The sequence below is a fragment of the Camelus ferus genome, chromosome 18 (genome assembly GCF_009834535.1).
Source record: "Camelus ferus isolate YT-003-E chromosome 18, BCGSAC_Cfer_1.0, whole genome shotgun sequence".
In the NCBI taxonomy this organism is placed as follows: domain Eukaryota; kingdom Metazoa; phylum Chordata; class Mammalia; order Artiodactyla; family Camelidae; genus Camelus; species Camelus ferus.
This window is the reverse complement of record NC_045713.1, coordinates 20887973-20914116: the sequence shown is the minus strand read 5'-3', so window position 1 is coordinate 20914116 and position 26144 is coordinate 20887973. Positions and strand designations below refer to the sequence as shown.

General features: G+C 42.6%; 1 protein-coding gene and 1 non-coding gene across 3 annotated transcripts in view; both read left to right on the top strand.

Annotated features, from left to right (window-relative positions):
- The window catches only part of HS3ST4 (heparan sulfate-glucosamine 3-sulfotransferase 4), a 345196-nt gene that overhangs the window by 241680 nt on the left and 77372 nt on the right, over positions 1 to 26144 (top strand). The gene's annotated exons all lie outside the window — the stretch shown is intronic.
- On the top strand, positions 5120 to 5191 carry TRNAS-AGA. The gene has a single exon. It is a non-coding gene; the product is annotated as a tRNA-Ser (tRNA).

Below are 26144 nucleotides of genomic sequence, written 5' to 3'. Positions count from 1 at the left end.
ACGAGTGTCAGGGACAAAGTTCACACTGAAAAACTCTTATTACAATATTATTATTTATGTTGTATTTTTTGAGCAAATATTTATTACATTTCCTATCATATCAAAGTCACCATCTTGTTTGTTACTGGGAATTATCAGGGGGAGAACTGGGAGCAGAAGAATTGTAAGTGGGTCCTTTCTCAAAGAGCTCCTGGTGTACTGGGGGATGGAAGTTCATTTAAAAAGTAAAGACCATGAAGTAGAAAATGACTGTTGTACTGTCAGGGGAGGGCAGAGCTGCAGTGCTCAAGGCCCTGGATGTGCACAGGGGTTAGCAGTTGTTCAGTTTGGCTGGAAAGCAGGACACTTGAAGGTTAGAAAATTACGTGAGTGCCAGACTGTGACAGGAGTCCCTCTCCTATGAAGTTGTAAGCCAAGGAAGGATTTTTAAGCCAAGGAAGGTCCTAGACATAGGTGGATGGCCCAGAAAGGAGGGGACAAGACAGGAGATTCTGAAGCCACCTACTAAAGTCCAGAGAGTCTAACAGATGAAAATCCAGTGCAAGAAACTCAAATATTTCTACTGCAAGAGCCTTCTCGAAAGGTGCCCATAAGGAGAGCACCATTTTCTTCCTCCCAGTCTGACTGCTGCTTGGCTGCTGGAAAGTAGTCCCAAGAACCCGGGGCTGATATTCAGTCTGGACCTAGTGTCTAGTTCTGTGACCTTGGAGCTGTCAGTCAACCTTCTGCACTTCAATTTCACCATCTGAAATTGGGATGATTTTGCTGACCCTGGATACTTTGACAGTTACTTACACACATGCACGCATGCACACACACACACACATACACACGCACACAAATGCTGCCATATATAGAATACTTTTTAAGAACTCAACTGTGTTGTAGGCTTTTATTATACCCATTTTACAGGTAAGGAAACTGAGACTTTAATAATAATTGGCAGAGCACAACCTCAGGCTATCTAATTTTGTAGCCCACATGCCTCTGCTCTAGTGCCAATGCCTGAGAGCTGAGGAAATGGCCCTTCCCTCTCTGCAAACAGTCAGAGAAAAGGAAGAGTCCTTCCATTTGCCTGAGGATTAAACATTCAGGACAGCTTGCTCAGGGGCCAGGTCAGACAGGGGCCGGGCCAGACTTACCCCAGCTTCTCGCCAAGTTCTGACCAGAAACAAGGCCCTTATATATACTTGTTACATGACGGAAGGAATTTAAAATTTACAAATTCACCACATAAATTCTCCATAATCTGTCAGCCTCTTTTTTTTTTTTTTTTTTGAGAACTCACCTTTAAATCTCTGAGCTGTATTTATCTAAATACCTTTTTAAGTCACCAAAGCCATTAGCTATTACTAGTTTGTGGGACACTAGATTGCGTGAGACATCAGAGGGCCCTGCATGGTCTCGGGCTGTTTGCTTCTGAAGCTATTTTTGACTCCCCGTCCACGATGTCTTGGATGGCATTATGGGGCATGGAGGTGCTAAGCTGCTTAGCCACTTTGCAACACCACTTCGTGGGAAGGCCTCTGTTATGACGTGGAAATTATGTTGAAATTGAAGCTCAGAAACTAAACGATGCCCGTTCCTCCAGAAGGGTCCTTTAATCTGGTTCTAGAGGTAGACAACACGTCCTGATTGAGAAGCCAGCAAAGGAAGCTTGCTAGATCCTTAAAGCTCAGGGTGACAAGGAAACTTCCCTTTGGCGTCCTTGAGTGACTGAGGACCATGTTCCAAGAATGTAGCATGCAATTTGCTGTCTAAAGGCAAGAGAGAACAGAGGTTATTTGTGAGAGATGGGGCATTGTAAACAATTTTAATTTTCTGTGTTCGTATTTTTTATTTTCCAAATTTTCTCTAATGAATGTCCTATTTTATAATTTTTACAAAAAATACTCTAATTAGAAAAACTTATTTTAAAAATGATATACTTCTGGTCCTTCAAGAACTTGTAATAGATCTTTGATATAATCAGAATTACAGAATCACATGAAGTTGCCATGATAGTAAATTTGGCCTTAATGTATCCAAACCAAACTCTTAATTTATTTTTTTCTCTTCCCAAACCTCTTCCAGCGCTGGCTTTCCCATCTTAGTAAATAGCCACTCCATTCATCCTGTTATTCGGGTCAAAAGCCCTGGACTCATCCTTGGCTTCTGCTGTCACCATTTCTATGCAGTTAATACGTCAGCAAATCCTTGTCATCTCTACTTTTGAAAGATATCCTGTTGATTTCTTCTTTCTACTGTAACCACATGGGTCTAAGCCAACGTCATTTCTAGCCTAGAATGGGTCATCTCGTCCCTCCTTTGATTTAGTCCTTCCAGGGTGGAAAGAGAGATCATTAAGTGTTAAGTCCAAGCACGTCTCTTCAAATCTCTCTGTGGCTTCTGATCTCAGTCAGAATAAAATTCATAAGTAAAATATTCTTCAAAAACATGATTTTTAAAAATGGCTGATATGGCCAAACAGTGTGATGCACCAGTAAGTTTCTTTACCTGTTGGTGGACTCCTCCGCCCAGGCCCAGTCTCATTATTCCATGATGCATGTGAACCACAGTCCTTCTCTACATCGCATATAATTTATCTAAGATGGATTCTTAGAGGCAAGATTACTAAATAAACGAAACTAAATAAAGGCAACATCTCGAATTTGTCAGGAAAGGAGAGAAGTTGAATAATGCTGCCCGGTTTAATTTCTAGAACACCCCCCCCAGTTTATATTTCCACCAAATGTGTATGAGAAAAACTGTCCCCTCAAACAGCAGTGAATTTCACGAATTTTTCCTGTATCCCAACTTCATAATTTTAAATATTGCGTCTATTTGTCATCGCATTTACTTCATTACAAGTAGCTCAGATACCTTCTTCAAAACATGGTTGATCGTATGTGAGTTGTCTGTTGGTGTGTTCTGCCCAGATTTCTCCAGGAGTGTCCATTTATCTCTCGACTGGCCTCATCTCTGAATCTCCAAAACAGCTTTGGTGCTTCCTGCAAACCCAGATCTGGGAAAGAGAGGTGGGTGGGAGGCATTGCGGGGTCGTGTTAAGACACGCAGTGTTTGGAATCAGAGGACTGGTTTCCAAGCGCTGTTCTGTGGTCCTGCCTGTGCAAAGCGGGTCAGACAGGGGATTCTCTGTCGCTTTGTTCCCACCAGTAAAATGGGTCTAGGGAGAAGACCTACCCATCTCCCAGGGCCAAAGGCAGCAAAGGACCAGAGACAGTAAATATGTTTGGCTTCTGTGGTCCACATGGTCTTTGTTGCAGCAATTCAGCTCTGCCATTGTGGGGCTAAAATAGCCATAGATAACATGGAAATGAATGAACGTGGCTGTGATCCAATTGATTGTATTTATTGACATTGAAATCTGAATTTCATATAATTTTCACATGTCACAAAATCTCCTCTTCCTCCTTCTCTTTGTTTTAATCTATCTAATGTAAAAACCATCCTTCGCTTGCAGGTGGGGTTTGGCCTCTGCCTTAGGGTCTTGGGCCAACTGAATGAGAAGATATTTGTAAATAACTTGGCCTGTTGTTTGGCACCAAAGACTGAGTGCTCAGCGTATATCATTACTGTCCTTATCACACTAACACAATGTTGTAATATCGGAGTTGTCATTTTTAAAACGAGGGCTAATTCTCACCTTCCATCCTTGCTGGAGCATAACTGGGACGATCTAAATTGCGTGCGCAGCCCTGGTGCATTGAATACTTTTCTTTCTCTTACCCTGTGTCAATGCAAATAATTTGTCACTGCTCCCCACCTGCGTTCTGGGCTCCAGTGGACTGAAATCCTTTTAGGTCTCTGAACACGCCGTGCCCTCCTTCACCTTTAAATTCTTATCACATTCTGCATCTTCATCCTTTAAACATCATTCAGCCAAGTTTCCTCTCAATACTGAGACAATGAATAATGCTAACAGAGCCCTAAGACCTAAAAGGTCTTTTACTCATTCATCATTATATTCTCCAACCCAAAGTCTCTTTGTTTTTAAATAGTTTCCCCCATAGAATCACATTCAAGTTGTCTGAACCGTCCCTTGAATGAGTTTGAGAACTCCATCCCCAAACATTACCCTGTTAACACCATAGAAGGTTGCTGGCTTCTTTGGAATTCAGTTCTTCAGTCCCATGATACTTGGCCTATAAAAGGAAAGAGGCAAGGTATTGTTTCTTCTTTAATGAAAGCAGTAACTGCTGTTAGGACGGTTGACAGTCTAATTTAAAGTCCTCCATGGAGAGGAAGTGGAACTCCAAGCACCTTGGGGTGGGTGCCCTGCGATGTCCAGTGATGTCAGACCCAGATTGCCGCCCCCAGGCTGGCGCCCTCTGGCAGACATCTTTCTTGGAGGTCAGCAGAGTGCAAAGACCAAGGCTTTTGGAGAGAGTCTGAGAGTTGTGTGATTGGCTACACCACTTACTAGCTGTTTAACCTACAGTGAGTGCCTTCACACTTCTGAGCTCTTTCTTTGGTGGGGATGAGGCGTGTAATTAGGTTTATTTGTTTATTTGAACTCAGGACCTTGTGCGTGTGGTTTCTGGGGGAAGGAATGGGCAAGGCAAGGTAAGCAGGCTAAGCAGGTTTAGGTTTGGTTACTTGAATAAGTTCCGCATCCTCTGGGGCCAGGGGTTGTCCCTAGTCATCTGATACCTGGCCTTAGAGAGACTGGATGGAGCAGGACTGTGGTGCAGCAGGTAAGAGCCCCAGAAAGGAGGCAGTTGGGAGGTCGGGGCTTCAGCTTGGTTGGTTTGCATATGACAAGCATGCTGCGGGACAAGTTTGCTAAATCTAGGGATCAGGTCGACCTGGGAGGGGCAGTCCCTTCCAGGATCAGCAAGGCCCCAAGTTATCAAAGCATCAAAAAAAAAAAAAAAAGCTCAATGCACCTACCTCTACTTCACCCCTGAGCTCTGATCTCTTCTCCAGCTAGTTATTAATCATACATCGCATACAATCCCTTTTCAACGTGTAGCTGATTTAATATGGGGTTATCAGAATTATAAGCGTGTATATCCCACATTGGACTATAAGACAGGTGCGCAGAGGCTCAGGTGTATTTATCTCCATCATATTCCCGGCCTGGCACATAGTAGGCACTCAGTAAATACTTGGAGGGGAGGGTGTAGCTCAGTGGTAGAGTGCATGCTTAGAATGCATGAGGTCCTGGGTTCAATCCCCAGTACCTCCATTTAAATAAATGAATGAGTGAATGAATGAAAAAAAATAAATAAACTTAATTACCTCCCCCCCCAAAAACAAACAAACAAAAAAAAAACAAAAAATACTTAAGTGAATATATGATTACCAACACTATCATTCTTCTGTTTTTTAGTTTATTAAATGTTGCTTTTGTCTTTAATAATTTCTTCCTTCTGTTTTTATTTGGCCTATTTATATCTATATTCATTGACACGGAAAGGTTTCTAATATACTGTTACAGGCAAAAAGCAGGTTACAAAAATGCATGTGTAGCATGGTGTTACTTATCTAAATAAATGTATGCTTATACACACATATATACATCTATATGCACATACCCTTACACACATACACATGTCTATGTGTGTTTGGAATGCTGTTCAACAAAATGGCAACAATGTGTATCCGTGGATGGCAAAAATCCAAATGATAGTAATTTTGTATATCCACATACCCTCATATATATATATATGTATAATTTCAGTTCTTTTAAATTTGAATTTTAAGCACTGAACTTGATTAGAATAGAAATGTTACTTTCACCTTGGGTAACAAATTAAAAACTCGCTTAGGAGTTTTTAAAGCCCTAGCAAAGAGTATGTGCTCAAAAATATTGGTTCTTTCTTCTCTTCAACCAGCCCTGAGAGCTACCCAGTAGAGCAGGGGTTGGCAGACTTTTCTCTAAAGGGCTAAATGGGAAATATTTTTGGCTTTGCTGGCCATAGGGTGTCTGTGACAGGTCTTACTCACCTCTACCATTGCTATAGCAAGCAGGTGTAGAACACCCATGGATGAATGAGTGTGGGTGTGTTCCAATAAAACTTTATTTACACAAACAGGAAGTGGCTGGATTTGGCTTGAGGGGCCAGAGCTTGCCAACCCCCGCGATGGAGAGTTGGGTGTGCGTGGCGCTCTGGTGGTGACTCTTCAGAGATCACAGGGCAGAGAAGCTGTGTTGCAGGACCAGTCCCCAGGCCCACCCAGGCAGGCGCCCAGGCAGCAGAGGGCTCTCACCTGTGGTCTGTCCCGGCTTGCTGTGTAGACAGTGCAGGGTCCACAGGCTTTCTCTGACCACCTCATCCCACAGGTGACAGTGGAAGTTCATTCAAGAAAGACCGAAAAGGAGGGGCAGAGCCTCCATGGGGAGGCTGTGTATGTGGCTTCTAAGGATGTGGGTTTTGGAGGTAGGCAGTGTGGTTTCAAATCTTGATTCTCCATGTAGGAACTGCCCGGTCTTGGAGCCTCAATCCCTTATGGACGAAATGGGGATATTGACAATAATACCTGTCTCTTAGGTAATGTTCAGTATGGCTGTGGCATGGAGTTAGTGCTCAAAATACGGCCTCTGGTGCCCTCAAACCTTGTCAACAGCCGCGGTCACGTTCCACAGGGCATGTCGGAGATAGTCCACGAGCGCGCACCAACACGCGTGTGTATATTCCCACACATACGTGCACACATGACTGGATTTCCATCCATGGGCCCGATGGTCCCTATTTGTGTCTGCACACTCCACCTTCTGGAAAACTTCCCCAGGAAAATAAAGAGCATCCTGCTTGGCCCAGACACAGCTGCGGCTGCAGGAGGATGTCAGGGGGAGATGAGCTGATGGCTCCATCGTCACTGCGTTCTCTGCTCCTCACCCACCCACCGGGCTCTGAACTTCATGATGCTCTTTGACAAATAGCCACCCCCATGCCTCCCAAAAGCCCCAGGCAGGAGGTTGGACCCTGTCTGCTAAATGGCCTTGAGTTGGAGCAACATCTGGAAACCTGTGTAGGGTCATCCTGACTCTGTTGCCTTGGCCTCCGTCCCCTCATCATGAACAGGTACCCAGCTTTACTTCCTGGGGCCCGATGCTTCCCCAGCCACGGCTTTCTTACTAAAATAAAACTGATAATGGCACTTCTCTGTTTAAAAACCCGTGTCTACAGAGGGTAGTCTAGTCTTCCGTCTGCAACGATCTCTTATTTATTATTCAGCAAATATTTGCTGAGCCCCAGCAGGGTGGCAGGTGCTGTTCTAGGCACTGTGGAGACAAGAACAGGTAGAAACCCTGCTCTTGGGGCAGTGCTTACATTCCATGGAGGGAGGTAAATGGTACCACATTAATAAGTAAATATGATATGTTATGTGATGATGGTAAATGCTAGAAGGAAAATGGGTAGAGGGAAGGGAGGGCGAAGGGATAGGGGACGAGGCTGCTGTTCAGGTCCCTCAACCATCAGAGCCCAGCTACCTTCTCCAGGCTCGCTTTCCACACCCATCTACGCTGGCCCACTTATGCTCCAGCCTCACCGGCATCTTCACCCTTCCCCAAGCATCCTCGGGTTTCAGAGGGAGGTCGAACTGCTCTCCCTGCTTTGTGTGACTGTAGGCTCAGCCTCAGCTGAAACACAAAGGTGATAACAACACCTACATCCCCGAATCTTGTGCACGACAAATGGGATGGAGATGTAAGACCCTCAGGGCAAGGCTTGCCCTGTGGTTTGCACTCAGCTGACATGTTCTTGCTCAGCTCATAGCCCTGTGCCTGGGAACCTCTTCTCTCCTTTTCTGCCTCCTCCAGCAGCATCCTCATATTCCTCAGGTGGTCATTCCCTCTTATCAGCTCTCTGGTTCTCCTGGTACACAGTTATATAGTGATCTGCAGTTTGCAAAGACTTTCCCACGCATCATGTAATTCACAGAAGAGCCCTGTGGTGGGTGGTGGGTGGTGCTTTTCCTGTTAACCAGTCCACCAGGTTCCCTTGTGTTTTCAAGCAGAGTTGACATGTGCGTCTCACTAAGTAAATTTCTACCTATTCACTTGCTTGGAACAGTAGGTACATTTGCCTGTGTGGATAGAGGCAGAGTTAGGGGCCAAGGAAAAGGGAAGGGAAGTAGGAACTTCTTGTCTTTCTCAAGAAATGAGTCTTATCACTTCACTTTTATACCCAGCATCCTAGACATTATTATCTTCTCCCACTTATATGAGGACACTGAGACTTAAACAGGTGAAAGGACTCTGCCAAGGACATACAGGAAACTGCAGGACCAGCTCTGAGGGAGCCTGACTTTATATCCCCATCTCTGTCCATGACACCATAGATGCTGTAAGCATGAAAACGCAAGACTGCTAAACAGGTTATTCTAATTAATGTGATCAGGCCCCAGGTACCCTTGACTCTCTTACAAGTTCTTAGTGACTTGTGAAAGGAATCTGCTGCTGTCCTTAAGGGGTCTATAAGATCACTGACATAATAGAATACATTCTTTGTAATAAAAAAATTATAAAAGGGTTAGACTGCGGGCCTAAAATGTTAAAGAATGTGTGTTCATTAAGAGCCTTTTAGTTGTAAGTGACAGAAACCCAACTCAAAATAAACCCAACTTCGGGGAAAAAAAAAATAGATGTATGGGAGCATTTAACTGATTCAGGTATGGCTAGATCAAGGGGTTCAAACAAGGCCATCTGGTATCTGTCTCTTTTTGTTTTACTCTTAATTCTCATCTAGAATCTCCTTGTAAAGGAATAAATGGGCACGCACATATGCAGGGCTTAAACCTTTCCAGCTTGGTCATCCCAGAATAAAAATTGTGTGTTCCCTAATATTTTAGTAAACATCCTGGCATACATTCAGTGGCCCTGGTTGGGTGATGGCTCATTTCTGGAGCCTGGGGATAGAGTTATTTCAGATAAACCACCTGGACTGGTGATTTGGATGTGAAGATTCCCTCAAGAGAAAATTGGGGTTATTCTTAGAAGAAAAGGTAAAGAAACACAGGCAGACAATAAAACAAAAGACAAACAAAAAAATTACACTGTACCTACACTACATGTAGAATGTTTGGAGTTTAAAGCTTCCTGCATCTTCCATCCCAACTGGCACAACCAATCCCCTTCTGTTTAATTTTTCTCAGTAGCAATTACCTCTCCTTACCATAGCATCCAATGTTCTTATTCAGTCTCTACTATCTGTCTTCTCCCACTGGAATGTAAGTTCCATGAGATCAAGGTTGTTTCTGTTTTGATGATAGGTGTGTACCCAGAATCAAGATGGGAAGCTGGCATTCTGGATGAAGGAATAAACGAGCTTAATATTCGCCACATCTCTCTGAAGTTGGTTTTATTACCATCCCCACTTTCTAGATGACGAGACTGAAGGTTGGGGGCGCTATGTTTTCATTTTTGTTTCACTCAAAACAGGAGAGGCCAGAGGCAGGACCCCAGCCCAGGCTCTCTCGTTTCTGGTGCCCTGTTGTCTTAACAGCCACGCAGAGGAAAAGAAGTCAATTCAGTGGCAGTCCTGGTTGAGTCAGCACGGCTGTTCATGCCCACAGTGTCCATAAAAATGTTAGTTTAGTCCTGACACTGATGCTTATGAATAAAATTTAGTCCTCATTCAAAAGCACATTAGCCGAAGCCATTTGGCGTCCTGTTACGGCATTAATTTTTATGGAGAATAATACACTGGCAAGGAGCACCTCTTCCACCTTCAAACAGAACAAGCGCCTTGAAGCCTCTGATCGTAAGACATTCCGGTGCATTGCTGCAGCTTTCCTTATGGGACCTGGGATGTAATTTTCAGATGGCGGTTTGTTTTGCCACCGCGTTACATCTCAGGCTTGGCAATTACATTTCATTAACAGGGAAACATAAGCCATAAATCATCGATCAGAAACAGGTTGTTAATCGGTCTGGTTAAAGCGTCTGCCAGCTGGCAGGGCGCGGACTGTGAATTGATGGATGCCTGGGCTCAGAACTTGCCCAGGTAGCCCATTAAAGCAATACCGCTAATAAGTTTCACTAATATTTGTTGAGCTTGTTTCCTATGTGCCTGTAAGTACTTTATCCTCACAGCAACCCTAAAAGGACGATTCCCACCTTATAGAGGAGGAAATTGAATTCCAAAATGGTGCAATGGTTGGCTGCTGTTCACACAACTTGAAAGTGGGAGAGGTGGGATCTCCCCCAGGGTTTGGACTCTGAAGCTTATGCGCTTACCGGCCATGTGCATCTCTCCTCCCCGCCCCCCTGCTGGGGGGGAACGAGGACAGTGTTTGAAGCTGCTGGCCCACTGAACCCCCCATCCTCTTGAGAGCGCCTTTTCGTGAAACACACCTACAGCAACCTTGAGGAGGTTGTAGTTGGAACTCAGAATCTGCAAGATTGAATTTTAACCTGTGCCTCCCAGCAGCTGAGTTTGACCACCGTGGCCGGGCAGCCGGCTAATTCGTCTGACTTCGCCTCCACGCCTGTCGTCCGGGAGCAGAGTGGTGGCAGCTGGGCCCGTTCACATCCTATTAACCTTGTCTGTTGGAATGACACCTGGCGGTGCTGAAGCCTTGGGTCCTGTAATTAGGAATGTAAACAACTCTGGCTTCCTCCTGTCAGCGCTGGCTCCATGCCAGCCTCCAGTACCATCCCCCCAACCCCATCCCAGGTTGTGCCCCTCCCCCAAGCTGAGGCCAACGTGGGATTTCAAGATGCTTTTTTTTTTAATTGAAGTATAGTCAGTTACAATGTGTCAGTTTCTGGTGTACAGCATATTGTCCCAGTCATGCATACATATACACATATTCATTTTCATATTCTTTTTCATCAAAGGTTATTACAAGATACTGAATATAGTTCCTTGTGCTATAAAGAAGAAAATTTGGTTTTTTTATCTATTTTTATATGTAGTGGTTAACATTTGCAAATCTCAAACTCCCAGATTTATCCCTTCCCACCCCCTTTCCCCTGGTAACCATGACTGTTTACTACGTCTGCGAGTCTGTTTCTGTTTTGTAGATGAGTTCATTAGTGTCCTCTGTTTAGTCTTGGCCCTAACACTGACTTGTTGATTGCTTACCCTGAGCCATGCCCTCATTTAAACTCGTAGTAACTTTACCTGGGTTGTTTATTCCCATTTTATGGCTGACTAAGAGCATGGACTTTTGGAGAGACTGAACACATCGTCTAAGGTGACACAGCTACTTAGTCTCTAGGTTGGTTTTTCTTTTCATCGTAAGTCTGTAATACAGATCATTCTTGGTGTTGTACATTCTACAGGTTTGGGCAAATTTATAATGACATCTATCAACCATTGTTGTATGACACTGAGTAGATTCACGGCCTTAAAAATCCTCTGTGCTCTGCCTAGTCCTTTCCTTCCCCTCCCCCACCCTCAGCCCCTGGCAACCACTGATCTTTTCACTGTCTTCATAATTTTGTCTTCTCCAGAATGGCATATAGTTGGAAGCATACAGCATGCAGCCTTTTGAGATTGGCTTCTCTCACTTGGTAATATGCATTTAAGTTTCTTCCATGTCTTTTCATGGCTCGATAGCTCATGACTTTCTAGTGCTGAATAATATTCCATTGTCTGGATGGACCATAGCTTATTTATCCATTCACCTACTGAAGGACATCTTGGTAGCTTCCAACTTCTGGCAATTATGACCAAAGCTGCTACGAACAGTCGAGTGCAGGTTTTTGTGTAGACACAAGTGTTCAGCTCATTTGGGAAAATACCAAGGAGTGTGACTGCTGGATTGTGTAAGAGTGGGTTTAGTTTTGTAGGTTGTCAAAACTGTCTTCCAGAGTGGCTGCACTATTTTTCATTCCGACTAGCAATGAACCAGAGAGTTTCTGTTGCTCCCCATCCTGGTCAGCATTTGGTGTTGTCAGTGTTCTGGATTTGGGCCATTCTGAACCACTTTTGAGCCCAGATGTTTTGGCTCTAGATCCAGTGAGCCTTCTAGTGGGACAATAATGCAATCTGATGAGACCAGTGTGAAGGGGAAATTACATCACACAAGTGTTATGATAATGATAATATTGATAATGATAGTTCGGCATGTGCCAGCCACGATGCTGAGTGACTTAGATGGATTTAATCCTCACGGTAAGCTCATGACTCGGGTGCTGTTATCATCTCCATCTTCCAGATAAAGAAACAGCAGATCAGAGAGATTAAGTGCTGTGCCCAAGAATATATGGGTAGTGGCAGAGGTAGGTTCAAATCTGCCTGACTCTGGAGCCAGTGCCCTTAAACAGTGTGCTAAGCCATTGCCTCATTTATAAGAGATATTCAATAAGAATTGTCATTCTGCCTCTGGCACCCAGCAGGATGGTTTCCATTCATTTCAGCAAAGGATCCATTATGATGCCAGGGTCTCCCGTTGTGGCCCTCCTTGTAGTTTTTGCTGTAAGACCCTGCAGTCAGCTCACCCACACACATTCACAGAACTCTGTGTCCATTCCTGCAGAGAATATGAAAACCTAGAGCATTGCCCTCCTCATTATGGCCTCAGCCTGCTCTCGGAATCCTCGTATCATCAATAACATTGATACCAACTAATTTAAACCCACTGAACCAGTGAGCTCGGGTTGCAGATATGTTTATGAGCAGGATACTAAGTAGCTATTTTAACTAAGTGGAACATTTCTTGCTTCAATTAATGCAGAAGGTAGCAACTCAAAGGAAATATTAGGGGCATTAAGTTTTATATTGCTGCCATTTGTTATATATGATATTTAACATTTTTAATCACTTTATTTCCGTGTTGACAGCTACTGAGAGAAAAAGAGCTTTCCGGGGTGATTGTGACCCAGGAATTACCTTCAGGCTGAGACGGATTATCATTAACCCTTGAGGCGTCGTGGTCTCCTGAGGAAGTAGTGAAGATGTTACTCGTTTTATTCATGGCATTTGGAGAGATCAAGTTAGTGGTTAGCAAAGAATGACTCCGTAAGAAACAAATTTCTTGGAAAGAGTAAATGAAGTAGAAGGAAGTTAACAATTATTGAGCACCCAGTGTGTACCAGACGTGTGCTGGGCTATCTGCACTCTGACTTACTTCTCCAGACAGTCCTACCATGATGTCAGTTACACAGATGAGAAAATGGAAAGGCTGAGATATCTGTTCGTTCATCAAAACTTTTGCACTGTGGGAGTTCACTGTGAGGATCTGATGGTGAATACTGTGGCAGCCTTCCTCCCGCATGGGACTTCTATTCTGGTATTTATCTTTTGATGATGATTATTATAGTGAGATAAGTGCTGGAACAAGGAAAGAATGGAGGTGCTTTGAGAATCTGGAAAAGGTGAATTTGATTGAGCTCTTAGGGTGAGAGGTCAAGGAAGACTTCCTGGAGGAAGCAGTGTCTAAGCTGAGATCTGAATGATGACTAGTGCTAAGCCAGGCAAACAGGGGAAGTAGAAGAGAGACAGAAGAGTGCTCCAGGGAGAGGAATATTTTTTAAGGAACAGAGATAGGGAAAAGCCACTAACTTCCTAAGGCTTGTACTTCTAGCATGTGACAAAGCTAATATTTGAATCCAGGATTATCTGACTCTTTTTACTGAAACCCAACACAAAAGGGAATCTGTGATCTTCTTAGCCACACGATCGGCAAAGGAAACATCCAAGTCATTTGAGGTATGCTGGGAGCTCCCAGTTAGGACCATAGCAGTCTGACAGTGACACCCAATGGCCCCAGATGCAAGTCAGCATCTTCCTGGGGCTTTGAGGCTAGGGGTGGGAAGTGTTCTTGCTTTCCTTCATGGCTTCTCACAATAGGGATGTAAGGCTTCAAACTGATGTCTCTGTTTGTAAAGTTTAGGTAATGAGGAAGAGAAACCCCCAGGCATGCTGGCTCCAGCCCTTGTAAGGTGCAGGGGGAATTTTGCTTTAGGTTCGGCTCGGCTGAGGGTAAAACAGTACCACGAAGATGCTGTTCTTTCTCCACTGCTCAGCTCCGTCCTGCACAATGCGTGGCCCATTCCCAGGCGGGCCCTCCTCTTTGGGGTGAATAGAAGGCTTAATACTTTCCGTGTAAATCAGGCTGGACGGATGTGGGGTTGGGATGGGGATGAGAACTGAAACTCAGTAAGCACCACCTGAAGCCCTGCAATATGAAGTTGCAGCTCTGATTGGCCCGGCTTGGGTCATCTTGACCACCTGAGAGCCAATCACTGCTGTGAAGGGAATGCAATAACCTGATTGGCTGAGGCCTGGGTTAGGTGCTCTGCCCAGAGCTGAGATGCGCTGAGGGTGTGGGAGGGTGGATTCCCAAGGGAGGAGTTGGATGGTTACTGAAATAACGTGGGGTGGGTAGTGGGCTCCAGCCAGCTTTTACTTCACACCCCAAGGATATCAGTTCTGTCTTGAAATCCCAGTGACTGGACCCAGCAGCAGGATTTGGGGGATGCTGAGAAGCAGCCCCAGCTGTTTTAGAGGCAGTGTGGGGCGAAGCAAGTGCTTTGCTTTGGAAACCAAAATGTGGAGTTCCCGTCTAAGCTGCACGTGAACCTACTGTGAGACCAAGGGCACATCGTATAACCGCTCCAAGCCGCGGCGCCCTTGTGTGTAAAATGGGAATGTTAATACTGACCTTGCAGTGTTCCTGTTAGGGTATGTGAGATGCTGAATATAGAACACTCAGTCCTTGGAACATACTATGCACTCAATAAATGTCAGTTGCCTCCAACAGATCCAGGTAACTGTCTGGCTTCAGAATGCCTCTATTCTTAGTACCTTGTGTTACTTAACTCTCTTTGTGTTTCTCTTTTCCCTGTTATGACCTTATCACATTTTAATTTTTAGTCTACATAGTCTTGTTTGGTATTTTTAATCTTTTAGGTTTATTTTTTTCAATCTTATTATAACTTACTTATTCTCTTTATTTGCCCATTTTATATTATTTATATTACCTACATATCTTACCATTTCATACAATATTGTAAAGAGAACATAACATATTGCTGTTTATTGATAAGCCACCATTTTATCTTTCCAATACTGCCTTTGAGCTAATGTCTTCTATTAGTAAATACAATTAACTTGATCCTACTTGTTTATTTTTAACCAATATTCATTTCTTTATTTGTTTTTAATGGGCAGTCTAAAGACTCACAATTATATGTTGTAATAAGGGCTGGAAATCTAAACTGCTCAAATACCCTAGCAACATTTAATAACATTCCTTTATAGCCCTTTGCAATTGAAAAATAAATAAAAGGACTTTAGCAGCCAAGATCTTATTTTCATCTTGCAAAATCTCTGCTAAGAGGAAGAGAAAGAATTAAGGCCCAGAGAACTATCCCTTCTTGCCTAAAATCACACAGCTGAATGGGGAAACCAGCGTTATCTTTCTGTTCTTTTGACTCAGAGTCCATTGTTCTTTCCACTTCAACACGTGCTTTTACCCAATTACCATGTCCCTGTTGAATTAAAACAAATCCTTTTGAACCGGACTTCACTGTTTTTTTAAGGCACTTTAAATCCCATTAACATCAACTTTCCCAGAATGTTCGTCCCTAATCCCGTTCATCAAAGGCAGTGTAGTGTTCACAGCAGGCTAAGGACGTGTCAGGTATCACAGCGGATTCTTTTGTGAATCGTGCTATTTTTCTCCAGCTAATAAATAGTGCTTTTCGAGAAAGCACGGCCTTGTGGAAAGATTATGACTTTTGCAGTCAGAAAAAAGGACATTTATATCTTGGCTCTATCACTTTTTAGCTCTGTGGTGACTCAATGAATCAAGACATTTTCTGCACAGGGGACAGCAGCCCAACGTGAAGTGATTTAAATAAATAGAGGGATCTTATCAGTCTGTGTACCTATAAAGTCCAAAGACAGCTTTTGCTTCAGGTATGGCTGGATCCAGGGGCTCAAACTGTACAGTCAAGACGCTGTCTTTTGCCCTAGTTCTTGAAAATGCTTTGTTTATTCAGCTCGATTCTGTTAGCTCTAGGCTTAACACTTACCAGCTCACCTACCTGCCTGGAAAAAAACTTCTGCTTTTCAACAATTCCAACAAAATTTAAAAATTTGCTCCAATAGGACTGACCAGAGTCCCATGTCTATCCTGAACCAATCTCTGTGGTGAGGGGATGAAACAAAGTGATGCCTCAGCCATGTGCCCATGCCTGGATACACAAGGACTAAGAATAGGGGTTTATGGTTTCTCAAAGAGAAATCAGAGTGCTGAAAGGAGAGAACAGGCCGGAAAATGCATCAGGAAACTTAACCTTGAACAAGTCAAACTTGCTGAGGCGAAACCTCCTCATTTCTAAGACAAGAAGAATGACACACACTGTTTTTTTTATTTTGTTTTTTGTTTTGGGGTATTGAAAGTACTTTGTACATAGTAGGTGAACAGTAAATGTGAATTTTTCTCTCTTCTGCTGATGCTCCCAATTTCCATTTTCCCCAGACTGTACCAGGACTGTATATTCGAACAGTGACTGTGTGCCACCTTGCTAAGAGCACATTTGCTTCAGTTGATTTGTTCTTCCTTCTTGTAAAAAATGGTATATTTGTAGCTCAGATAGACCAGGAGATAATCAGTATAAATAATGATACAGGAAATTTTTCCTTGGCTGAGAATTAGCAAAGAAATGTGATCAGAGACCAGGTAAGATTTGAGACCAAATGCCTTCTAATTATTAGTTATAGCAATTCTCTGCAGACAGTGGTGATGACAACACTATCCCCTGATACCTTCATAGGGTCTAAGAATCCTCCACTTGTTATGTGGTTGCTTTGCATCTGTCCCCCTCAACCAGAGGGCTGGGATAAGAGTAAGGACAAGATAAAGTGTCAAGAGAGTTTTGTAGCTTCTGGGTATTTTGTGTGGTTTCAGTGTCTGGAGATATTTATAACCTAGGATTTTAACTATATTATTATTTCTTTGCATTACATTTTAATCTGTCAAAAATTTAATATACGCTATAAGATAATGGGTTCCTCCCCCCCCCCCCCCCCAGATAATAGGCAGCACCATTTATTAAATGAAACTATGCTTTGGTTACTACAGATAATACATACTATCTCAAGGCTCATTACTGCACCCCCTCATCCATTTATTTATTTGTTTTAACACTGCATTGTTTTGATCATGGTAATTTCATAGTATGTTTTAATACCTTGCAAGGCAAGTCATTCCTCACTATTCTTCTTGACTCATATTGTTGGTTATTCTGGGGAATTTATTCCTCCATATAAAAAAGTAATCTTTTATAAAATAAAAAAAAAATTTTGGTATTCAAATTGAAATTTCATTGAATTAATATGGTGATTTTTCAGTTGATATATTAATGCATAAGTCATTCCATCCATGGACATAATATACCTTCCTCCTTACTGATATGTAGAATGATATTCTTAAATACAGTTTTATAGATTTCTTTATATACCTCCCATAGCATTTGGGTTTAGTGCATTTCTAAGTATTTCTTTTATCCTGTTTATGAATTTTTTTTCTATTTTTTCATTTCTAGCTTGTGAGTGCTTGATTTAGAAAGTGTATTGATTTTTGTGTATTTATCTTAGATCCAGCCACTTTGTCAAGTCAAAATGGTTTATCTAGATAATCATATCAGCAAAGAGAAAAGAAGTTCTCTTCTTTTCCAGTAGTTCAGCAATTTATTTTTCTTGTCTTACTATATTTTTAAAACCTCCAAGGAAATGTAAAATAATACTAATAGTGCAGATCATCCTTACCTTGTCTTGATTTCAGAGAAGTGGTTTTTGAGAATTTAAAGAGGGTGGTCTTGGTTTCCATGTGTCACTTAAATTTCAAAATCCACAGTTCCTTTAGTCATTTCTCAAATGGCACGCTGAATTAGCTAGAAATCTTTTGGTGGAGAATGGCAAAAACTGAACTCAAACTTGTTAAAGAGCATCGTAGATTCACATAACTGAAAAGTTCGTACTGATGTCAAGATTGGACCACAGTTCTTATTAATGGCATCTGGAACCAGTCCCTCTTCATCTCTTATCTACAATGTTTTCTCCACTGGCTTCGTGGTCACAGTGTCCCCTAGTAGTTCCAGACTTAGGTCCCCTCAACTTTGCCATCTTAGCAGGAAGTGAATGTTCTTCTAATAGTTCTAACTCGTCTTGACTCAATTTGGTGATCATGAGCCTAAAATCTAATCAGTTATTTTTCTCCGGGAGGATAAAACTGTGATCGGATATGCCTGGATCATGCACCCATTGCTCTGGCTGATTTTAAGGCCTAACATGTGCTAAGAATGGTGTATGTGTGTGAGGGTTGGTGTTGGTGGGGCACAAATGCTTCCCCAAGGAGAAATGAATTGTTTCCCCAAAGAACGAGAAGAAGCAAAACAATAGATTCCACCAAGTGACTCCTCCTTATCCTAGTCTTCCTCTGGATATGTTCTCTTTCTTTTAAAAAATTGATATTCCTTCCTTTAAAACTGAGCACTGTATGAAAGTGTGCCTACCAGAGCACCGCAGAGGGACACTGCCATCTTCTTCTTTGTAGATAGTAAGCTTCTCCAATATAACCTAAGATTACTTCACATTTTTTACTAAAAACATCACATTTCTGAGTCATAAGGAATTCGTATGGCATAATTAATATCACAGGCATTACTACTTTCCTGGTCTTACCTACAAGTTTGGTGCCACATCCAGGTGTTTTTAGAATCCACTCTAATCACTCCAGGTTATTGGAATATTTTTCATTCCTGGTCCTGACATTTAATCCTTCTTTTCATTCTTCCCAGATCTGTGCCATTTGATGAATATTTGCTTCCTTCCTATGTTCATACGTCCAAGCCTTTCTCCCCAGATTCCCGTTGCCTCGGGATGGACTTTCCTCTTTTGACCATTTGATGAATCGATGTCAGACTCTGAGAACTAGCAACATGCCCCTGCGGAAGTGCCCTGATGAGTTTTTACGATTTCTCTCTGAACATCTATCACGTTATGCTTTAAAAGAATGCTCCAAAACAGGTTACATGACACAAGATTTTTGTTCCTTGAAGTTCTGATGGAGTTCACTTCTGAAGCTTTTTGAGCCTCTGTTTCTTTCCTGCATAATGGAATTGCCTCTGCATCTGAGACTGTTCTTCCATTCTTACTTCAGTCCTGCCAATTCAGATTTTCCTCTTCTTCTCCTGATGAGGTGAACAGATGGTTTTTCAGAAAACTACGTTTGGGATTGTGTTCACCGATTCAAGTATTTTTCTTCTGTTCTGTAATCTAGTAATTTCTGCTTTTATCTTTTTAATTTGCTGCCATCTGTTTTCTTTGCACATATCTTGTTCTTTTTTCTAGATCCTTGTATTAAATATAATTTATTTTCATTTGTATAGCTTAAAATTCATAACATGTAGAACTATGAGTTTTCCTCTGAGAACTGCTTTAGACACATCCTAAGGGTTCTCAAAAATTCATATTGAACTTTCTGTTTAAAATACTATTTTAGATAGTTATGTACTTGTCTCTTCTACCTGACTACTCGTGAGCAGGGTTGAACAGTTTGTGCAGCAATATGTGAACACAGAATCTAAAAAAATGCTCATCTATTCTGTAGATAAATGTGCACAATGTTGAAGTAAATGTCTGTATTATGCCCAGTCTGTTATCATGCTGGGACGTCAGCAACACAGACTAGCATGAAAAAGGTGACAACGCTAATGCAGTTTGTAAGATACAGACACACTTCTAGCTTCAGCAACACAGGTAATGAAGGCTTCAGGCATGGTTGGAATCAGGTGCTTAAACGAGGCCATCTCTTCCTCTCTTTTTCTCTCACACACTCACTTTAAGTTAGGGCTACGTTTTCCCTCATTCTCGAGAAGGTTCACTCAACATTGTGATAAGATGCTCTTCTTCCACAGATCCAAACATATGTGCTCCTCATAATTCACAAAGCTCAAAGAAAAAAAAAGAGAGAGAGAGCTGTCCTAAGTGTCCAGAGGAAGTCCAGGATGGCCTGACTTGGGATGTGTACACATCCTTGATTGCACTTCTGTGGCAACTGTCTGTTGGACATCCCTGGTCTCTGATGATGATCCCTGTGGAACCAGAGAAGTGGGATCTACCCCCTGAAAACCAAGACGACTGAGCCGCATTCATAAGCAATTGGGGGAAGGCATTTCCCAAAGGGGTGGATGATAGACAGGCAAAGAGATTTCTCCAAAGGCTGGTCCCTGGGTGGTCAGCCAGGCAGAGTACGGTGACTGTGTGGATTCTTGAGGGAGAGTCAAAATGCAAAGACACTGAATGCCGCATTGGTAATGTGTGGGCTTCCTGGACACATTACCCGGAGAAAAACAGAGTAGACATACGTGATATTCAATGAGGAAATGAGTAATTTGAATCTAACTATAAGGAAACATCAGATAAACCCCATATGAGGGAAGTTGTATTTAAAAGACAAAAAAGGATTGTGTTCCTGAAAACATGTCAATGTTATAAAAGGTAGGGAAAGGTTGTGGCAATGTTCCAGATTAAAAGAGACTAAAAAGATATAATAACTAAATGCAACCTCTGATCGTCAAGTAGATCCTGTACTAAAGGAAGGGGAATAAGCAGTAAAGGACTCTGTTGGGTCAGTTGACAATATTGGAATTTGGACAGTAGATTTGATTAAAATATTGGATCAGTGTTAAATTTAGTGACAATGATAACTGTGGTGTGGGTCTATAAAAACACTTCCTATTCTTAGAAATAGACGCCGAACTGTTTAAAGGTAAAAGACCATGATATTGTACAATATATTCTTAAATTGGTGTGGGAAATGACAGTCTGTGTGTCTGTGTGAATATTTATATAGAGCAAATGATAAAGCAGGAGAGACAAAATGTTGACAATAGGCAAATCCGAGTACAGGTATTTTTTTGTGTGCTGTTTTTATTCCTGCAACTTTCTCAAAGTTTGAAATTAGCTCCAAATAAGAAGTCTAAAAAAAAAATGGGGATTTATATTTCTTGAGGCAATAACAAAGTAATTGAGATTTTTCAACAAGCTTGTGATACAATAAGGTATGTTTTAAAATCCATTTGGTGGCAGTAATAGAACTGAAATATTGGTGGAGGGGTAGGTGGCTGGGGGTTCTGGAGCAGCATGGAAAAGACTGAGATTATTCTGGTGTTACCGCTTCTGTGGGATTTCCAGTTGCATGTATTTAATGCAGGAAATTGGAATTAAAGGTACAGTGTTCAGAGAAGAGTCAAAACTCCCTGTGATGTCTGGGGACCATCATTGCGTTAGTGGTCATTAAAGCCTTAATGGTTGGGATTACTCGGGAAAAAGAAAAAGAGGTATAAAAAAAGAGAGGGACTAATTTAGGAGTCTATGAATACCGCTTTTTATGGACCACTCCAGAGCATCTGGGACAATATATATTCACCACACTTGAAATGTATCTCATGAGGCCAAGGGGGACAAAGTCAGGCAAAGTTCTAGTTTGTTTGCTGTAGAGGAAAGGGTTAAGAGCTAAATTCCTTGCTGACTGGAAATTCGGCGTTAACTGACAAATCCAGATGAATGGTGGGAAAATGGGCTTAGATCTTTGGAAAAATCCAGAAACACGAGCTACTGAACATATGGACTTAGAACCAGCACAAGATTTGGGTTATTCAGTGTTTCCAGAGAAAATTCCTTACTTGGAAACAGTTCACAGGAGAAGGGTTTGCAAATAGTGTTAACATGCTTGGCAGGCTCCCATCAGTAAAGATTTCCTTCTTGTTCCCATCAGACAAGGCAGTAGATTGGTTAAGCCTCCTTCAGACAGAAGGGACAGAAATCCAACTCCAACTGACAAATGAATTTATTGACTCATAGAACTAACAACCAGGGTTTGTGTAATATAATGTTTTAAACTTGTAGGCTCCAGAGCTAAACCACCTGAGTTAGAATCTTTGATCCACTCCTTATTTAACTTGTCTTAACAATTTTCTCATCAGTAAAACAGAAATAATTACAGTCCCTTCATCACAGGGCTGCAGTGAAGGTTCATTGATTTAATGTAAGTAAATCTCTTAGAACAGGGGCTGACACAGTAATCGCTCAGTGAGTGCTTGCTGATTTTATCCAGGGATAGCTGGCTTCAGGTGTGGCTGGATCCTGGTTCTTCAACAATGCCCATCGCGAATCTGCCTCTCTTATTTTTTGGACCAGCTTTCCTATTGACTCTATTCTCAGGCATTCTCTCTGCTGGGGAAAGATGACCACCAGAAACTGCAGGCTTGGATGCTACCAGTTTAGCAGTCCCAGCAGGAGGAACGTGTCTTTTGCTGAACACTTCCAGCAAAAGTTGCAAGGGTGACTTTCATTGGAACAGCTAGGTGGTATGGCCATCCCCAAACTGGTCACTACAGGCAGTGGGATGAACTGGACTGATTGTGTCCCCCTTCTGAAGGCACAGATTGTATTTGATTCCATCTCTTCCACGTTGGTGATATTTTAAGCGTGGCATTTGACAGGGTGGGTTGGAGTCGGGTGAAGGAGGTGCCTGGCAGTGCAGTGTGGGAAAAGGAGATTTTTAACCAACGATGCTGTACGGAGCTCCATGCAGTGTGCGCACCCCTTTGAAAGCCTGGAACCTCCATGTTCTGAGCCTTCCTTGCTTCTTTGGAACACATTTGCTTGTTCTTTCTGGTCCCCACCAGTGTGGGTGCTGAGTTCCAGTTTTTTCCATCCTGCCAAGTCAGTTTCCTCACCTCATCTTGTCCCCTTCTCCAGTTCTCTTCGTCCATGTGTGCTTTTATACATATTTAACAAACCTAGAAAGTAGAGTTTAACATGTCTTTACAGTCCTTTTAGTGGTCTTTCTGGAAGGAAAGGAGATAAATGCACCTGTTCACTCCACCTTGTAGTCCTGAGTCCCTGCAGAAGGTTTTTGTTAAGGCAGGGGTCCTTGCCATGCTCACAGACAAGGTTCTTGAGTATGACAGATTTCCAGCAATAAGGTGTGTTGGATAAATTGGAGGGACTATGGATTATGTGTTCTTCCCTGAGCTGTAAGGACACTTCTTCCTCTACCATTGATCTGTCACACACCAGAAGCATGCGTTAAGAGCAGCTGATAAATAAACTGGCTGTTAAGTACCCTACAAGGATGTTGTGGGAAGGACAATGTTTGGTAGAGAGACATTTGCAAGGTTTAAGATCATGTGTCCAATTCTATCCAACAGAAATAAATGAGCCCTCAGATGAAATCTGAGAACACAGCACAAGAAGCAGACACTTAACTTCTTCTTCTTTTTTTTTTTTTTTTTTTGGCATTTTAAATTAATTTTAAATTTTAGTGAGTGAATCTAGGACATGGTTAAAGAAATCAACACAATCTGTAGGCTTATAAAAAACAGTACTTTTCTGCCCTGCTGCCTTTCACACCACACAGGCCAATTCTCCAAAAATGTATAAAATCCTTTTACAAGCAGACGCTTCACTTCTACGGGCACTCCTGGAAGCAGGCATTTCTTGAGACAGCTCATGGCCAGGTCTGTGTTGTTACACATTTGAAACAGTGTCCTCTACATGCTAACACCATCACTAGCAGAACTAGGGTATGGGATATGCAGGTCAATAAGAAACAAAGTATTCACTGGGGCTTGGTTCCCCACCGAGGAGCTTTAAGTCATTTTGGTAAAATCCATCGCCTGCCAAAATGGTAGAATGCTCTGTGGGATATGGCACTTGACCTCTAAATTAAAATACCTATTCAAAGTGGTTTCTCGATTCCATTTTTTTCAGACGTCTCAGTCTGTTGTTTACACCTAAACTGGGAAGATATTTCTGGTTTGTTTTTTTTTTTTATATCCATAAGCATCGGATCAGTGCCTACGGTTCGTATTCAGAGTTAACCCATTTTTATTGTTAACGCCTGTGGTTTTTGTATTTGTTGTTTAATATCCTTTCTTTCAAGCATAAAATTTCCTTGTCTATGCTGAAATAGCGTTTTAAAGAAAAGGGATTCCCACGTGAATGTACATTGGTAGAGCTAAAAGCAAAGATCAGGGCAAGGTGAATGCCAAACTCTACTTTCTAGGTTTGTCCGGGGCTGGTTAAGACCCACACTGGGAGGAAGTGCTCAGAGAGGTTTGGGAAATCAATGGAAAAGTGTAAAAGTGAAATTTCTTAATAATACAGCCCATCCTGAAAACTTAGGTGACTTTGTTGTTACTCGATAATATAATGAGTTTTATTTTGAGTGATGCTGGATTTAATGGCTAAATCAATATGTGTATTTAGCGCTGGGCTTTATTTCCGCGCTAAGTGACAGGAGATAAGCAGCCTTAGAGTGTGTTAATTGGTTTGTGTTTAGCATTTACGCTAATCAGCAGTAGCAGGGGTGCCCTGGGCCACTTCAGGCCTGGTAATGGGGTTTATCTAAACCAGGCTTTGTTTACATTATTGACTGGGGTGCAGTTGCTCCTGTTTCTTATGCACTTGAACATTAAGCTGGATTTGCAAGTGTAACTCAAGACCTTCCGCCTTAGGAAGAATTAGCCCAGGTCTCGAACAAGGCAAATCAAGTGAAAAGCAAGTGCTTATCATGTCATCCCCACCGTTAGGGTAGCTGTGAGGGGTGATGAAACCTGGAGAAGACTTAGCCGGGTAAAGAAACCTTTCAACCAGAGATCAGAGCTTGAAGGACCACAGGTTAAGCCAGGATTTCTCATCGTTGGCACTATGGCCCCTTGGGGCTGAATAATTCTTTGTGGTGAGGGGCTGCCCTGCGCTTGGTAGGATGTTTAGGAGCATCCTTGGCTTCTATACACCAGATTAGATCAGCATTTCCTGCCCCCAGTTGTGACAACCAGAAATGTCCCCAGACATTGACAAGTGTCTCCTGGGGGCCAGAATCACAAACGGTTAAGTACCACTGGGTTAAATGAGGCTTATGTACAGCTTTGGTCTCTTCAGAGATTGCTTATCTACCCTCTATCTGTCTATCTGTCTAAAGATGCTAGCATTTTAACAGCTTGGAGATAATCACATAATTATTTGGATTTGGGAATTCTCTTGAAATATCCAGCGATCTGTCCTCAGTACACAGCAATCACCCATAGGAGCTGATTAGTAGCTGCCCCCTTTCAAAACAACGTGTTCTCCAGGTCCGCTCTCAACTCTGCTTCTCCCACCTTTGCCCTGCACAGGCTCCTGGAGGTATTTGCTTTTGTAAGTCCTGCTTTAAATTTTGTACCACCTGAAGCTGATCGGTTAGCCTCGGGAAGATCTGAGATCTGACAGAACTGTATTCAGATCTTAGCTTCACCAGTCACCTGCTCTGGGACTTCGGGGTGTCTCCGTTTCCTTATCTGGTTTAGCGTCTGCACACATTAGCAAAATGGGAATGCTCCCTGGTATGGCTGAGGGAAGTAGAAGGGACAATATCTGAAAGCACCCTAGAACTTAATGACTATTGCTGCCCTGTCTCATCTTCTCAAATTCTCCGGGGCTGCTGCTCAGAAGATGTGCAGATTCACAAGATCAGGCTGTTCCCTCCCTTTCTAACTTGCACTTTCAGACAATGAAAACCGGAGCGTCTATCCATTATGTGACAATGTCTTTCAGGGACGTCACAGTCTGTTTTCATGAACTGTGAGTGGACATGGGGGTTTATGAAGCAATATGGAGGGAAACTGCTTCACCACTCTGCTCTTCTCTCGTTTCCCCAAGGACATAGACTGTGGGGAGCCAAAGCAGTTAGATATTGGGCTCCTGTTGCCAAAAAAAAAAAAAAAAAAGGAAGCAAGAAGTCAGGAATTCAGTCCATGCAGCCATGGATTCAGACTCAGCTGGCATCTGTGAAGTACCTACTAGGTTCCTGAGTAATTTCACACGCACTGCCTCACTTGGCAGCACCCATGGACAGGATTCCAGTGCTTCCATTTTTCCTGGGGTCAGAGAAAGTGAGGACGTTCTAAGCTAGTCTTGTTGGCGTGTCGCTGGCATTCATTGAGTTCCTTAAACTCATGGGGTCTTGTCCTGGGGTCTCTGCACACGCTCTTGCCTGTGCCTCACATGCTCTTCTCCCATCCCCCAAAGCCCTTACCTCATCACTCTTTCTCTTCCTTCAGCTCTCTGCTCGACTGTCAGTTCTTTGGGGAAGGCTCTTCTGATCACCTGATTCTGTCAGTTTATTTCATGGCATCATGCCCCTCACTTCAAAGCATGTGTCATGTTGTACATCTAAAAGTCTGT